Consider the following 17134-nt stretch of genomic DNA (forward strand, 5'->3'; position numbering starts at 1 on the left):
CCACAGTATACAGGGTGTGAAGCCGTCTACGGCTATCCTAAGCTGAATGCGCCTGTTCTTGTCAGATCGCAGACTGCTGCCCGGCAAGTACGGGCATGGGAGACTGGCTGGCAATCCAAGGTGCTATTGACATTTTGCTCTGTTGCCGCCTTCCTCTCCGATTAAAAAAAATATTTATTGATGCTTAAATCCAGAGTATACAAGGCGTGAAGCTGTCGACGGCCATCATAAGCTGAACGCGCCTGCTCTCGTCAGATCGCAGACTGCTACCCAGCTTCGGGCCTGGTAAGTACCAGCATGGGAGACTGGCTGGGAATCCCGGGTGCAGTTGACATTTTGCTCTGTTTCTGCTCCGATTCCGAAAATTATTTATTGATGCTTAAATCCACAGTATACAAAGTGTGAAGCTGTCAACGGCCATCCTAAGCTGAACGCGCCTGCTCTCGTCAGATCGCAGACTGCTACCCAGCTTAGGGCCTGGTAAGTACCAGCATGGGAGACTGGCTGGGAATCCCGGGTGCAGTTGACATTTTAATCTGTTGCCGCCTTCCGCTCCGATTCGGAAAAGGATTTATTGATGCTTAAATCCACAATATACAGGGTGTGAAGCTGTCAACGGCCATCCTAAGCCTGAACGTGCCTGCTCTCCTCAGATCGCAGACTGCTGCCCGGCAGTTACCGGCATGGGAGACTGACTGGCAATCCAAGGTGCCATTGAAATTTTGCTCTGTTGCCGCCTTCCTCTCCGATTAATAAAAATATTTATTGATGCTTAAATCCACAATATACAAGGCGTGAAGATGTCAACGGCCATCCTAAGCTGAACGCGCCTGCTCTCGTCAGATCGCAGACTGCTACCCAGCTTAGGGCCCAGTAAGTACCGGCATGGGAGACTGGCTGGGAAACCCGGGTGCAGTTGACATTTTGCTCTGTTGCCGCCTTCCGTTCCGATTCCGAAAAGGATTTATTGATGCTTAAATGCACAGTATAAAAAGCATGAAGCTGTCAATGGCCATCCTAAGCTGAATGCGCCTGCTCTCGTCAGAGTGCAGACTGCTACCCAGCTTAGGGCCCGGTAAGTACTGACATGGGAGTCTGGCTGGGAATCCCGGTTGCCGTTGACATTTTGCTCTATTGCTGCCTTCCGTTAACATTCCGAAAAGAATTTATTGATGCTTAAATCCACAGTATACAAGGTGTGAAGCTGTCGACGGCCATCCTAAGCTTAACGCACCTGCTCTCGTCAGATCGCAGACTGGTACAGATCTTAGGGCCTGGTAAGTATCGGCATGGGACACTGGCTGGGAATCCCGGCTGCCGTTGACATTTTGCTCTGTTGCCGCCTTCCGTTCTGATTCCGAAAAGGATTTATTGATGCTTAAATGCACAGTATACAAAGTGTGAAGCTGTCAACGGCTATCCTAAGCTGAACGCGCCTGCTCTCGTCAGATCGCAGACTGCTACCCAGCTTAGGGCCTGGTAAGTACCAGCATGGGAGACTGGCTGGGAATCCCGGGTGCAGTTGACATTTTAATCTGTTGCCGCCTTCCGCTCCGATTCGGAAAAGGATTTATTGATGCTTAAATGCACAGTATAAAGGGCATGAAGCTGTCAACGGCCATCCCAAGCTGAACGTGCCTGCTCTCGTCATATTGCAGACTGCTACTCAGCTTAGGGCCCGGTAAGTACCAGCCTGGGAGACTGGCTGGGAATCTCAGGTGTTGTTGACATTTTGCTCTGTAGCTCTGTAGACATTTTGCTCTGATTCCGAAAAGGATTTATTGATGCTTAAAGCCACAATATACAGGGTGTGAAGCCGTCTACGGCTATCCTAAGCTGAATGCGCCTGTTCTTGTCAGATCGCAGACTGCTGCCCGGCAAGTACGGGCATGGGAGACTGGCTGGCAATCCAAGGTGCTATTGACATTTTGCTCTGTTGCCGACTTCCTCTCCGATTAAAAAAAATATTTATTGATGCTTAAATCCACAGTATACAAGACGTGAAGATGTCAACGGCCATCCTAAGCTGAACGCGCCTGCTCTCGTCAGATTGCAGACTGCTACGCAGCTTAGGGCCCAGTAAGTACCAGCATGGGAGACTGGCTCGGAATCCCGGGTGCAGTTGACATTTTGCTCGGTTTCTGCTCCGATTCCGAAAATTATTTATTGATGCTTAAATTCACAGTATACAAAGTGTGAAGCTGTCAACGGCCATCCTAAGCTGAACGCGCCTGCTCTCATCAGATCGCAGACTGCTACCCAGCTTAGGGCCTGGTCAGTACCAGCATGGTAGACTGGCTGGAATCCCGGGTGCAGTTGACATTTTAATCTGTTGCCGCCTTCCGCTCCGATTCGGAAAAGGATTTATTGACGCTTAAATCCACAGTATACAGGGTGTGAAGCCATCTACGGCTATCCTAAGCTGAATATGCCTGTTCTTGTCAGATCGCAGACTGCTGCCCGGCATTTACGGGCATGGGAGACTGGCTGGCAATCCAAGGTGCTATTGACATTTTGCTCTGTTGCCGCCTTCCTCTCCGATTCCGAAAAGGATTTATTGATGCTTAAATGCACAGTATAAAAAGCATGAAGCTGTCAATGGCCATCCTAAGCTGAACGCGCCTGCTCTCGTCAGATCGCAGACTGCTACCCAGCTTAGGGCCCGGTAAGTACTGGCATGGGAGACTGGCCGGGAATCCCGGGTGCAGTTGACATTTTGCTCTATTGCTGCCTTCCGCTCCGATTCCGAAAATAATTTATTGATGCTTAAATCCACAGTATACAGGGTGTGAAGATGTCTACGGCCATCCTAAGCTGAATGCGCCTGTTCTCGTCAGATCGCAGACTGCTACCCAGCTTCGGGCCTGGTAAGTACCAGCATGGGAGACTGGCTGGGAATCCCGGGTGCAGTTGACATTTTGCTATGTTTCTGCTCCGATTCCGAAAATTATTTATTGATGCTTAACCCCTTAAGGACCAGGCCATTTTATACCTTAAGGACCGGAGCGTTTTTTGCAATTCTGACCACTGTCACTTTAAACATTAATAACTCTGGAATGCTTTTAGTTATCATTCTGATTCCGAGATTGTTTTTTCGTGACATATTCTACTTTAACTTAGTGGTAAAATTTTATGGTAACTTGCATCCTTTCTTGGTGAAAAATCCCAAAATTTGATGAAAAAAATGAAAATTTTGCATTTTTCTAACTTTGAAGCTCTCTGCTTGTAAGGAAAATGGATATTCAAAATATTTTTTTTTGGGGTTCACATATACAATATGTCCACTTTATGTTTGCATCGTAAAATTTATGAGTTTTTACTTTTGGAAGACACCAGAGGGCTTCAAAGTTCAGCAGCAATTTGGAAATTTTTCACAAAATTTTCAAACTCGCTATTTTTCATGGACCAGTTCAGGTTTGAAGTGGATTTGAAGGGTCTTCATATTAGAAATACCCCATAAATGACCCCATTATAAAAACTACACCCCCCAAAGTATTCAAAATGACATTCAATAAGTGTATTAACCCTTTAGGTGTTTCACAGGAATAGCAGAAAAGTGAAGGAGAAAATTCACAATCTTCCTTTTTTACACTCGCATGTTCTTGTAGACCCAATTTTTGAATTTTTGCAAGGGTTAAAAAGGAGAAAATTTTTACTTGTATTTGAAACCCAATTTCACTCGAGTAAGCACATACCTCATATGTCTATGTTAATTGTTCGGCGGGCGCAGTAGAGGGCTCAGAAGGGAAGGAGCGTCAAATGGTTTTTGGGGGGCATGTCACCTTTAGGAAGCCCCTATGGTGCCAGGACAGCAAAAAAAAAACACATGGCATACCATTTTGGAAACTAGACCCCTCAGGGAACGTAAAAAGGGGTAAAGTGAACCTTAATACCCCACAGGTGATTCACGACTTTTGCATATGTAAAAAAATAAATAAAATGTTTTACCTAAAATGCTTGGTTTCCCAAAAATGTTACATTTTTAAAAAGGATAATAGCAGAAAATACCCCCCAAAATTTGAAGCCCAATTTCTCCCGATTCAGAAAACACCCCATATGGGGGTGAAAAGTGCTCTGCTGGCGCACTACAGATCTCAGAAGAGAAGGAGTCACGTTTGGCTTTTTGAAAGCAAATTTTGCTCTTGGGGCATGCCGCATTTAGGAAGCCCCTATGGTGCCAGAACCGCAAAAAAAAACCACATGGCATACCATTTTGGAAACCAAACCCCTCGGGGAACGTAAAAAGGGGTAAAGTGAACCTTAATACCCTACAGGTGTTTTACTACTTTTGCATATGTTAAAAAAAAATAAAAATTTTACCTAAAATGCTTGGTTTCCCAAAATTTTTACATTTTTAAAAAGGATAATAGCAGAAAATACCCCCCAAAATTTGAAGCCCAATTTCTCCCGATTCAGAAAACACCCCATATGGGGGTGAGAAGTGCTCTGCTGGCGCACTACAGGTCTCAGAAGAGAAGGAGTCACATTTGGCTTTTTGAAAGCAAATTTTGCTCTGGGGGCATGCCGCATTTAGGAAGCCCCTATGGTGCCAGAACCGCAAAAAAAAACCACATGGCATACCATTTTGGAAACCAGACCCCTCGGGGAACGTAAAAAGGGGTAAAGTGAACCTTAATACCCTACAGGTGTTTCACGACTTTTGCATATGTTAAAAAAAAAAAAAAATTTTTACCTAAAATGCTTGGTTTCCCAAAATTTTTACATTTTTAAAAAGGGTAATAGCAGAAAATACCCCCCAAAATTTGAAGCCCAATTTCTCCCGATTCAGAAAACACCCCATATGGGGGTGAGAAGTGCTCTGCTGGCGCACTACAGGTCTCAGAAGAGAAGGAGTCACATTTGGCTTTTTGAAAGCAAATTTTGCTCTGGGGGCATGCCGCATTTAGGAAGCCCCTATGGTGCCAGGACAGCAAAAAAAAAAACACATGGCATACCATTTTGGAAACTAGACCCCTCGGGGAACATAACAAGGGGTAATGTGAACCTTAATACCCCACAGGTGATTCACAACTTTTGCATATGTAAAAAAAAAAAAAAAAATTTTTACCTAAAATGTTGGTTTCCCAAAAATTTTTGATTTTTAAAAAGGGTAATAGCAGAAAATACCCCCCATAATTTGTAACACAATTTCTCCCGAGTACGGCGATACCCCATATGTGACCCTCAACTGTTGCCTTGAAATACGACAGGGCTCCAAAGTGAGAGCGCCATGCGCATTTGAGGCCTAAATTAGGGATTGCATAGGGGTGGACATAGGGGTATTCTACGCCAGTGATTCCCAAATAGGGTGCCTCCAGCTGTTGTAAAAGTCCCAGCATGCCTGGACAGTCAACGGCTATCTGGCAATACTGGGAGTAGTTGTTTTGCAACAGCTGGAGGCTCCGTTTTGGAAACAGTGGCGTACCAGACGTTTTTCATTTTTATTGGGGAGGGGAGGGGGGCTGTGTAGGGGTATGTGTATATGTAGTGTTTTTTACTTTTTATTTTATTGTGTGTTAGTGTAGTGTAGTGTTTTTAGGGTACAGTCGCACGGGTGGGGGGTTCACAGTAGTTTCTCGCTGGCAATTTGAGCAGCGGCAGAAAATTTGCCTCAGCTCAAACTTGCAGCCGGATACTTACTGTAATCCTCCGCCCATGTGAGTGTACCCTGTACGTTCACATTGGGGGGGGAACATCCAGCTGTTGCAAAACTACAACTCCCAGCATGTACGGTCTATCAGTGCATGCTGGGAGTTGTAGTTTTGCAACAGCTGGAGGCTCCGTTTTGGAAACGGTGGCGTACCAGACGTTTTTCATTTTTATTGTAGGGGTATGTGTATATGTAGTGTTTTTTTACTTTTTATTTTATTGTGTGTTAGTGTAGTGTTTTTAGGGTACAGTCGCTCAGGCGGGGGGTTCACAGTAGTTTCTCGCTGGCAGCTTGAGCTGCAGCAGAAAATTTGCTGCAGCTCAAACTTGCAGCCGGATACTTACTGTAATCCTCCGCCCATGTGAGTGTACCCTGTACGTTCACATTGGGGGGGTGGAACATCCAGCTGTTGCAAAACTACAACTCCCAGCATGTACGGTCTATCAGTGCATGCTGGGAGTTGTAGTTTTGCAACAGCTGGAGGCACACTGGTTGTGAAACACCGAGTTTGGTAACAAACTCAGTGTTTTGCAACCAGTGTGCCTTCAGCTGTTGCAAAAGCTACAACCCCCAGCATGTACGGACAGCGGAAGGGCATGCTGGGTGTTGTAGTTATGCAACAGCCGGAGGCATACTACTTTGGCTGGGGATGCTGGGGATTGTAGTTATGCAACAGCTGGAGACACACTGGTTTGCTACTTAACTCAGTGTGCCTTCAGCTGTTGCAAAACTACAACTCTCAGCAGTCACCGACAGCCAATGGGCATGCTGGGAGTTGTAGTTATGCAACCAGCAGATGCACCACTACAACTCCCAGCATGCACTTAAGCTGTTTGTGCAAGCTGGGAGTTGTAGTTACACAACAGCTGAAGGTACACTTTTCCATAGAAATAATGTGCCTCCAGCTGTTGCAAAACCATAAGTCCCAGCATGCCCATAAGTGCATGCTGGGAGTTGTGGTGGTCTGCCTCCTGCTGTTGCATAACTACAGCTCCCAGCATGCCCATATTGCATGCTGGGAGCTGTTGCTAAGCAACAGCAGGAGGCTGTCACTCACCTCCTGCTGCTGCTTGATCGCCGCACAGGTCAGTCCCGCCGCCGCCGCCGTCGTCGCTCCTGGGGCCCCGATCCCAACATTAACGCCGGGGATCGGGGTCCCCAGCACCAGGGGTGCACGTCCCGCACCCGCTCACGTCCTCCGGAAGAGGGGCGGAGCGGGTGCGGGAGTGACACCCGCAGCAGGCGCCCTGATTCGTCGGCCGGTAATCCGGCCGACGAATCAGGGCGATCGTGAGGTGGCACCAGTGCCACCTCACTCCTGCAGGCTCTGGCTGTTCGGGGCCGTCTCTGACGGCCCCGATCAGCCAGTAATTCCGGGTCACCGGGTCACTGGAGACCCGATTGACCCGGAATCGCCGCAGATCGCTGGACTGAATTGTCCAGCGATCTGCGGCCATCGCCGACATGGGGGGTCATAATGACCCCCCTGGGCGATATGCCGCGATGCCTGCTGAACGATTTCAGCAGGCATCGGGCACCGGCTCCCCTCCGGCTAGCGGCAGGGGGCCGGGAAAGGACAGGACGTACTCCTACGTCCTCGGTCCTTAAGGACTCGGAAACGGGGGCGTAGGAGTACGTCCATTGTCCTTAAGGGGTTAAATCCACAGTATACAACGTGTGAAGCTATCAACGGCCATCCTAAGCTGAACGCGCCTGCTCTCGTCAGATTGCAGACTGCTACCCAGCTTATGCCTGGTAAGTACCAGCATGGGGGACTGGCTGGGAATCCCGGGTGCAGTTGACATTTTAATCTGTTGCCGCCTTCCGCTCCGATTCGGAAAAGGATTTATTGATGCTTATATCCACAATACACAGGGTGTTAAGCTGTCAACGGCTGTCCTAAGCCTGAACGTGCCTGCTCTCCTCAGATCGCAGACTGCTGCCCGGCAGTTACCGGCATGGGAGACTGGCTTGCAATCCAAGGTGCCGTTGACATTTTGCTCTGTTGCCGCCTTCCTCTCCGATTAATAAAAATATTTATTGATGCTTAAATCCACAATATACAAGGTGTGAAAATGTCAACGGCCATCCTAAGCTGAACGCGCCTGTTCTCGTCAGATCGCAGACTGCTACCCAGCTTAGGGCCCAGTAAATACCGGCATGGGAGACTGGCTGGGAATCCCGGGTGCAGTTGACATTTTGCTCTGTTTCTGCTCCGATTCCGAAAATTATTTATTGATGCTTAAATCCACAGTATCCACAGTATACAAAGTGTGAAGCTGTCAACGGCCATCCTAAGCTGAACGCGCCTGCTCTCGTCAGATCGCAGACTGCTACCCAGCTTAGGGCCTGGTAAGTACCAGCATGGGAGACTGGCTGGGAATCCCAGGTGCAGTTGACATTATGCTCTGTTGCCGCCTTCCGTTCCGATTCCGAAAAGGATTTATTGATGCTTAAATGCACAGTATAAAAAGCATGAAGCTGTCAATGGCCATCCTAAGCTGAACGCGCCTGCTCTCGTCAGATCGCAGACTGCTACCCAGCTTAGGGCCCAGTAAGTACCGGCATGGGAGACTGGCTGGGAATCCCGGGTGCAGTTGACATTTTGCTCTGTTGCCGCCTTCCGTTCCGATTCCGAAAAGGATTTATTGATGCTTAAATGCACAGTATAAAAAGCATGAAACTGTCAATGGCCATCCTAAGCTGAACGCGCCTGCTCTTGTCAGATCGCAGACTGCTACCCAGCTTAGGGCCCGGTAAGTACTGGCATGGGAGACTGGCTGGGAATCCCGGTTGCCGTTGACATTTTGCTCTATTGCTGCCTTACGCTCCGATTCCGAAAAGAATTTATTGATGCTGAAATCCACAGTATACAAGGTGTGAAGCTGTCGACGGCCGTCCTAAGCTTAACGCGCCTGCTCTCGTCAGATCGCAGACTGGTACAGATCTTAGGGCCCGGTAAGTACCGGCATGGGACACTGGCTGGGAATCCCGGCTGCCGTTGACATTTTGCTCTGTTGCCGCCTTCCGTTCCGATTCCGAAAAGGATTTATTGATGCTTAAATGCACAGTATACAAAGTGTGAAGCTGTCAACGGCCATCCTAAGCTGAATGCGCCTGCTCTCGTCAGATCGCAGACTGATACCCAGCTTAGGGCCTGGTAAGTATCAGCATGGAAGACTGGCTGGGAATCCCGGGTGCAGTTGACATTTTAATCTGTTGCCGCCTTCCGCTCCGATTTGGAAAAGGATTTATTGATGCTTAAATGCACATTATAAAGGGCGTGAAGCTGTCAACGGCCATCCAAAGCTGAACGCGCCTGCTCCCGTCAGATCGCAGACTGCTACCCAGCTTTGGGCCTGGTAAGTACCAGCATGGGAGACTGGCTGGGAATCCCAGGTGTTGTTGACATTTTGCTCTGTAGCCGCCTCCCGCTCCGATTCCGAAAAGGATTTATTGATGCTTAAATCCACAGTATACAGGGTGTGAAGCCGTCTACGGCTATCCTAAGCTGAATGTGCCTGTTCTTGTCAGATCGCAGACTGCTGCCCGGCAAGTACGGGCATGGGAGACTGGCTGGCAATCCAAGGTGCTATTGACATTTTGCTCTGTTGCCGCCTTCCTCTCTGATCCCGAAAAGGATTTATTGATGCTTAAATGCACAGTATAAAAAGCATGAAGCTGTCAATGGCCATCCTAAGCTGAACGCGCCTGCTAGCGTCAGATCGCAGACTGCTACCCAGCTTAGTGCCCGGTAAGTACTGGCATGGGAGACTGGCTGGGAATCCCGGGTGCCGTTGACATTTTGCTCTATTGCTGCCTTCCGCTCCGATTCCGAAAATAATTTATTGATGCTTAAATCCACAGTATACAAGGTGTGAAGCTGTCGACGGCCATCCTAAGCTTAACGCGCCTGCTCTCGTCAGATCGCAGACTTGTACAGATCTTAGGGCCCGGTAAGTACCGGCATGGGACACTGGCTGGGAATCCCGGCTGCCGTTGACATTTTGCTCTGTTGCCGCCTTCCGTTTCCGATTCCGAAAAGGATTTATTGATGCTTAAATGCACTGTATAAAGGGCGAGAAGCTGTCAACGGCCATCCTAAGCTGAACGTGCCTGCTCTCGTCAGATCGCAGACTGCTACCCAGCTTAGGGCCCGGTAAGTACCAGCATGGGAGACTGGCTGGGAATCCCAGGTGTAATGGACATTTTGCTCTGTTGCCGCCTTACGCTCTGATTCCGAAAAGGATTTATTGATGCTTAAATCCACAGTATACAGGGTGTGAAGATGTCTACGGCCATCCAAAGCTGAATGCGCCTGTTCTCGTCAGATCGCAGACTGCTACCCAGCTTCGGGCCCGGTAAGTACCAGCATGGGAGACTGGCTGGGAATCCCGGGTGCAGTTGACATTTTGCTCTGTTTCTGCTCCGATTCCGAAAATTATTTATTGATGCTTAAATCCACAGTATACAAAGGGTGAAGCTGTCAACTGCCATCCTAAGCTGAACGCGCCAGCTCTCGTCAGATCGCAGACTGCTACCCGGCTTAGGGCCTGGTAAGTACCAGCATGGGAGACTGGCTGGGAATCCCGGGTGCAGTTGCCATTTTAATCTGTTGCCGCCTTCCGCTCCGATTCGGAAAAGGATTTATTGATGCTTAAATCCACAATACACAGGGTGTGAAGCTGTCAACGGCCATCCGAAGCCTGAACGTGCCTGCTCTCCTCAGATCGCAGACTGCTGCCCGGCAGTTACCGGCATGGGAGACTGGCTGGCAATCCAAGGTGCCATTGACATTTTGCTCTGTTGCCGCCTTCCTCTTCGATTAATAAAAATATTTATTGATGCTTAAATCCACAATATACAAGGCGTGAAGATGTCAACGGCCATCCTAAGCTGAACGCGCCTGCTCTCGTCAGATCGCAGACTGCTACCCAGCTTAGGGCCCAGTAAGTACCGGCATGGGAGACTGGCTGGGAATCCCGGGTGCAGTTGACATTATGCTCTGTTGCCGCCTTCTGTTCCGATTCCGAAAAGGATTTATTGATGCTTAAATGCACAGTATAAAAATCATGAAGCTATCAATGGCCATCCTAAGCTGAACGCGCCTGCTCTCGTCAGATCGCAGACTGCTACCCAGCTTAGGGCCCAGTAAGTACCGGCATGGGAGACTGGCTGGTAATCCCGGGTGCAGTTGACATTATGCTCTGTTGCCGCCTTCTGTTCTGATTCCGAAAAGGACTTATTGATGCTTAAATGCACAGTATAAAAATCAAGAAGCTGTCAATGGCCATCCTAAGCTGAACGCGCCTGCTCTCGTCAGATCGCAGACTGGTACAGATCTTAGGGCCCGGTAAGTACCGGCATGGGACACTGGCTGGGAATCCCGGCTGCCGTTGACATTTTGCTCTGTTGTCGCTTTCCGTTCCGATTCCGAAAAGGATTTATTGATGCCTAAATGCACAGTATAAAGGGCAAGAAACTGTCAACGGCCATCCAAAGCTGAACGCGCATATTCTCGTCGGATCGCAGACTGCTACCCAGCTTCGGGCCTGGTAAGTACCAGCATGGGAGACTGGCTGGGAATCCCGGGTGAAGTTAACATTTTGCTCTGTTTCTGCTCCGATTCCGAAAATTATTTATTGATGCTTAAATCCACAGTATACAAAGTGTGAAGCTGTCAACGGCCATCCTAAGCTGAACGTGCCTGCTTTCGTCAGATTGCAGACTGCCACCCAGCTTAGGGTCTGGTAAGTACCAGCATGGTAGACTGGCTGGAATCCCGGGTGCAGTTGACATTTTAATCTGTTGCCGCCTTCCGCTCCGATTCGGAAAAGGATTTATTGATGCTTAAATCCACAATATACAGGGTGTGAAGCTGTCAACGGCTATCCTAAGCTGAACGTGTCTGCTCTCGTCAGATCGCAGACTGCTACCCAGGTTAGGGCCCAGTAAGTACCGGCATGGGAGACTGGCTGGGAATCCCGGGTGCAGTTGAGATTATGCTCCGTTGCCGCCTTCCGTTCTGATTCCGAAAAGGATTTATTGATGCTTAAATGCACAGTATAAAAAGCATGAAACAGTCAATGGCCATCCTAAGCTGATGCGCCTGCTCTCGTCAGATCGCAGACTGCTACCCAGCTTAGGGCCCAGTAAGTACCGGCATGGGAGACTGGCTGGGAATCCCGGGTGCAGTTGACATTTTGCTCTGTTGCCGCCTTCCGTTCCGATTCCGAAAAGCATTTATTGATGCTTAAATTCACAGTATAAAACGCATGAAGCTGTCAATGGCCATCCTAAGCTGAACGTGCCTGCTCTCATCAGATCGCAGACTGCTACCCAGCTTAGGGCCCGGTAAGTATTGGCATGGGAGACTGGCTGGGAATCCCGGGTGCCGTTGACATTTTGCTCTATTGCTGCCTTCCGCTCCGATTCCGAAAATAATTTATTGATGCTTAAATCCACAGTATACAAGGTGTGAAGCTGTCGACGGCCATCCTAAGCTTAACGCGCCTGCTCTCGTCAGATCGCAGACTGGTACAGATCTTAGGGCCCGGTAGGTACCGGCATGGGACACTGGCTGGGAATCCCGGCTGCCGTTGACATTTTGCTCTGTTGCCGCCTTCCGTTCCGATTCCGAAAAGGATTTATTGATGCTTAAATCCACAGTATACAGGGTGTGAAGATGTCTACGGCCATCCTAAGCTAAATGTGTCTGTTCTCGTCAGATCGCAGACTGCTACCCAGCTTCGGGCCTGGTAAGTACCAGCATGGTAGACTGGCTGGAGTCCCGGGTGCAGTTGACATTTTAATCTGTTGCCGCCTTCCGCTCCGATTCGGAAAAGGATTTATTGATGCTTAAATCCACAATATACAGGGTGTGAAGCTGTCAACGGCCATCCTAAGCTGAACGTGTCTGCTCTCCTCAGATCGCAGACTGCTGCCCGGCAGATACCGGCGTGGGAGACTGGCTGGCAATACAAGGTGCCATTGACATTTTGCTCTGTTGCCGCCTTCCTCTCCGATTAATAAAAATATTTATTGATGCTTAAATCCACAATATACAAGGCATGAAGATGTCAACGGCCATCCTAAGCTGAACGCGCCTGCTCTCGTCAGATCGCAGACTGCTACCCAGGTTAGGGCCCAGTAAGTACCGGCATGGGAGACTGGCTGGGAATCCCGGGTGCAGTTGACATTATGCTCTGTTGCCGCCTTCCGTTCTGATTCCGAAAAGGATTTATTGATGCTTAAAAGCACAGTATAAAAAGCATGAAGCTGTCAATGGCCATCCTAAGCTGATGCGCCTGCTCTCGTCAGATCGCAGACTGCTACCCAGCTTAGGGCCCAGTAAGTACCGGCATGGGAGACTGGCTGGGAATCCCGGGTGCAGTTGACATTTTGCTCTGTTGCCGCCTTCCGTTCCGATTCCGAAAAGGATTTATTGATGCTTAAATTCACAGTATAAAAAGCATGAAGCTGTCAATGGCCATCCTAAGCTGAACGCGCCTGCTCTCGTCAGATCGCAGACTGCTACCCAGCTTAGGGCCCGGTAAGTATTGGCATGGGAGACTGGCTGGGAATCCCGGGTGCCGTTGACATTTTGCTCTATTGCTGCCTTCCGCTCCGATTCCGAAAATAATTTATTGATGCTTAAATCCACAGTATACAGGGTGTGAAGATGTCTACGGCCATCCTAAGCTTAACGCGCCTGCTCTCGTCAGATCGCAGACTCGTACAGATCTTAGGGCCGGTAAGTACCGGCATGGGACACTGGCTGGGAATCCCGGCTGCCGTTGACATTTTGCTCTGTTGCCGCCTTCCGTTCCGATTCCGAAAAGGATTTATTGATGCTTAAATCCACAGTATACAGGGTGTGTAGATGTCTACGGCCATCCTAAGCTAAATGTGTCTGTTCTCGTCAGATCGCAGACTGCTACCCAGCTTCGGGCCTGGTAAGTACCAGCATGGGAGACTGGCTGGGAATCCCGGGTGCAGTTGACATTTTGCTCTGTTTCTGCTCCGATTCCGAAAATTATTTATTGATGCTTAAATCCACAGTATACAAAGTGTGAAGCTGTCAACGGCCATCCTAAGCTGAACGCGCCTGCTCTTGTCAGATCGCAGACTGCTACCCAGATTAGGGCCTGGCAAGTACCAGCATGGTAGACTGGCTGGAATCCCGGGTGCAGTTGACATTTTAATCTGTTGCCGCCTTCCGCTCCGATTCGGAAAAGGATTTATTGATGCTTAAATCCACAATATACAGGGTGTGAAGCTGTCAACGGCCATCCTAAGCTGAACGTGTCTGCTCTCTTCAGATCGCAGACTGCTGCCCGGCAGATACCGGCGTGGGAGACTGGCTGGCAATCCAAGGTGCCATTGACATTTTGCTCTGTTGCCGCCTTCCTCTCCGATTAATAAAAATATTTATTGATGCTTAAATCCACAGTATACAAAGTGTGAAGCTGTCAACGGCCATCCTAAGCTGAACGCGCCTGCTCTCGTCAGATCGCAGACTGCTAAACAGCTTAGGGCCTGGTAAGTACCAGCATGGGAGACTGGCTGGGAATCCCGGGTGCAGTTTACATTTTAATCTGTTGCCGCCTTCCGCTCCGATTCGGAAAAGGATTTATCGATGCTTAAATGCACAGTATAAAGGGCAAGAAGCTGTCAACGGCCATCCTAAGCTGAACGCGCCTGCTCTCGTCAGATCGCAGACTGCTACCCAGCTTAGGGCCCGATAAGTACCAGCATGGGAGACTGGCTGGGAATCCCAGGTGTTGTTGACATTTTGCTCTGTAGCCGCCTTCTGCTCCGATTCCGAAAAGGATTTATTGATGCTTAAATCCACAGTATACAGGGTGTGAAGCCGTCTACGGCTATCCTAAGCTGAATGTGCCTGTTCTTGTCAGATCGCAGACTGCTGCCCGGCAAGTACGGGCATGGGAGACTGGCTGGCAATCCAAGGTGCTATTGACATTTTGCTCTGTTGCCGCCTTCCTCTCCGATTCCGAAAAGGATTTATTGATGCTTAAATGCACAGTATAAAAAGCATGAAGCTGTCAATGGCCATCCTAAGCTGAACGCGCCTGCTCTCGTCAGATCGCAGACTGCTACCCAGCTTCGGGCCTGGTAAGTACCAGCATGGGAGACTGGCTGGGAATCCCGGGTGCAGTTGACAATTTGCTCTGTTTCTGCTCCGATTCCGAAAATTATTTATTGATGCTTAAATCCACAGTATACAAACTGTGAAGCTGTCAACGGTCGTCCTAAGCTGAACGCGCCTGCTCTCGTCAGATCGCAGACTGCTACCCAGCTTAGGGCCTGGTAAGTACCAGCATGGGAGACTGGCTGGGAATCCCAGGTGCAGTTGACATTTTAATCTGTTGCCGCCTTCCGCTCCGATTCGGAAAAGGATTTATTGATGCTTAAATCCACAATACACAGGGTGTGAAGCTGTCAAAGGCCATCCTAAGCTGAACGCGCCTGCTCTCGTCAGATCGCAGACTGCTACCCAGCTTAGGGCCCGGTAAGTACCAGCATGGGAGACTGGCTGGGAATCCCAGGTGTTGTTGACATTTTGCTCTGTAGCCGCCTTCCGCTTCGATTCCGAAAAGGATTTATTGATGCTTAAATCCACAGTATACAGGGTGTGAAGCCGTCTACGGCTATCATAAGCTGAATGTGCCTGTTCTTGTCAGATCGCAGACTGCTGCCCGGCAAGTACGGGCATGGGAGACTGGCTGGCAATCCAAGGTGCTATTGACATTTTGCTCTGTTGCCGCATTCCTCTCCGATTCCGAAAAGGATTTATTGATGCTTAAATGCACAGTATAAAAAGCATGAAGCTGTCAATGGCCATCCTTAGCTGAACGCGCCTGCTCTTGTCAGATCGCAGACTGCTACCCAGCTTAGGGCCCGGTAAGTACTGGCATGAGAGATTGGCTGGGAATCCCAGGTGCCGTTGACATTTTGCTCTATTGCTGCCTTCCGCTCCGATTCCGAAAAGAATTTATTGATGCTTAAATCCACAGTATACAAGGTGTGAAGCTGTCGACGGCCATCCTAAGCTTAACGCGCCTGCTCTTGTCAGATCGCAGACTGCTGCCCGGCAAGTACGGGCATGGTAGACTGGCTGGCAATCCAAGGTGCCATTGACATTTTGCTCTGTTGCCGCCTTCCTCTCCGATTAATAAAAATATTTATTGATGCTTAAATCCACAATATACAAGGCATGAAAATGTCAACGGCCATCCTAAGCTGAACGCGCCTGCTCTCGTCAGATCGCAGACTGCTACCCAGCTTAGGGCCCAGTAAGTACCGGCATGGGAGACTGGCTGGGAATCCCGGGTGCAGTTGACATTTTGCTCTGTTTCTGCTCCGATTCCGAAAATTATTTATTGATGCTTAAATCCACAGTATCCACAGTATACAAAGTGTGAAGCTGTCAAAGTATATCCTAAGCTGGACGCGCCTGCTCTCGTCAGATCGCAGACTGCTACCCAGCTTAGGGCCTGGTAAGTACCAGCATGGGAGACTGGCTGGGAATCCCAGGTGCAGTTGACATTTTAATCTGTTGCCGCCTTCCGCTCCGATTCGGAAAAGGATTTATTGATGCTTAAATCCACAATACACAGGGTGTGAAGCTGTCAACGGCCATCCTAAGCCTGAACGTGCCTGCTCTCCTCGGATCGCAGACTGCTGCCCGACAGTTACCGGCATGGGAGACTGGCTGGCAATCCAAGGTGCCATTGACATTTTGCTCTGTTGCCGCCTTCCTCTCCGATTAATAAAAATATTTATTGATGCTTAAATCCACAATATACAAGGCGTGAAAATGTCAACGGCCATCCTAAGTTGAACGCGCCTGCTCTCGTCAGATCGCAGACTGCTACCCAGCTTAGGGCCCAGTAAGTACCGGCATGGGAGACTGGCTGGGAATCCCGGGTGCAGTTGACATTATGCTCTTTTGCCGCCTTCCGTTCCGATTCCGAAAAGGATTTATTGATGCTTAAATGCACAGTATAAAAAGCATGAAGCTGTCAATGGCCATCCTAAGCTGAACGCGCCTGCTCTCGTCAGATCGCAGACTGCTACCCAGCTTAGGGCCCGGTAGGTACCGGCATGGGACATTGGCTGGAAATCCCGGCTGCCGTTGACATTTTGCTCTGTTGCCGCCTTCCGTTCCGATTCGGAAAAGGATTTATTGATGCTTAAATGCACAGTATAAAGGGCTTGAAGCTGTCAACGGCCATCCTAAGCTGAACGCGCCTGCTCTCGTCAGATCGCAGACTGCTACCCAGCTTAGGGCCCGGTAAGTACCAGCATGGGAGACTGGTTTGAATCCCAGGTGTTGTTGACATTTTGCTCTGTAGCCGCCTTCCGCTTCGATTCCGAAAAGGATTTGTTGATGCTTAAATCCACAGTATACAGGGTGTGAAGCCGTCTACGGCTATCCTAAGCTGAATGTGCTTGTTCTTG

At 49.2% G+C, this 17134-nt stretch overlaps 6 pseudogenes; all 6 read left to right on the forward strand.

Annotated features, from left to right (window-relative positions):
• Window positions 1–409: 409 nt before the first annotated feature.
• On the forward strand, window positions 410–529 carry LOC130351729 (5S ribosomal RNA; annotated as a pseudogene).
• A 7402-nt stretch (window positions 530–7931) lies between these two features.
• Window positions 7932–8051, forward strand: LOC130329820 (5S ribosomal RNA; annotated as a pseudogene).
• Window positions 8052–8941: 890 nt separating this feature from the next.
• LOC130322538 (5S ribosomal RNA) lies at window positions 8942–9061 on the forward strand (annotated as a pseudogene).
• A 4070-nt stretch (window positions 9062–13131) lies between these two features.
• Window positions 13132–13251, forward strand: LOC130352119 (5S ribosomal RNA; annotated as a pseudogene).
• An 869-nt stretch (window positions 13252–14120) lies between these two features.
• On the forward strand, window positions 14121–14240 carry LOC130352683 (5S ribosomal RNA; annotated as a pseudogene).
• An 82-nt stretch (window positions 14241–14322) lies between these two features.
• LOC130326174 (5S ribosomal RNA) lies at window positions 14323–14442 on the forward strand (annotated as a pseudogene).
• Window positions 14443–17134: the final 2692 nt, after the last annotated feature.

The sequence above is a fragment of the Hyla sarda genome, chromosome 1 (genome assembly GCF_029499605.1).
Source record: "Hyla sarda isolate aHylSar1 chromosome 1, aHylSar1.hap1, whole genome shotgun sequence".
Classification (NCBI taxonomy): Eukaryota; Metazoa; Chordata; class Amphibia; order Anura; family Hylidae; genus Hyla; species Hyla sarda.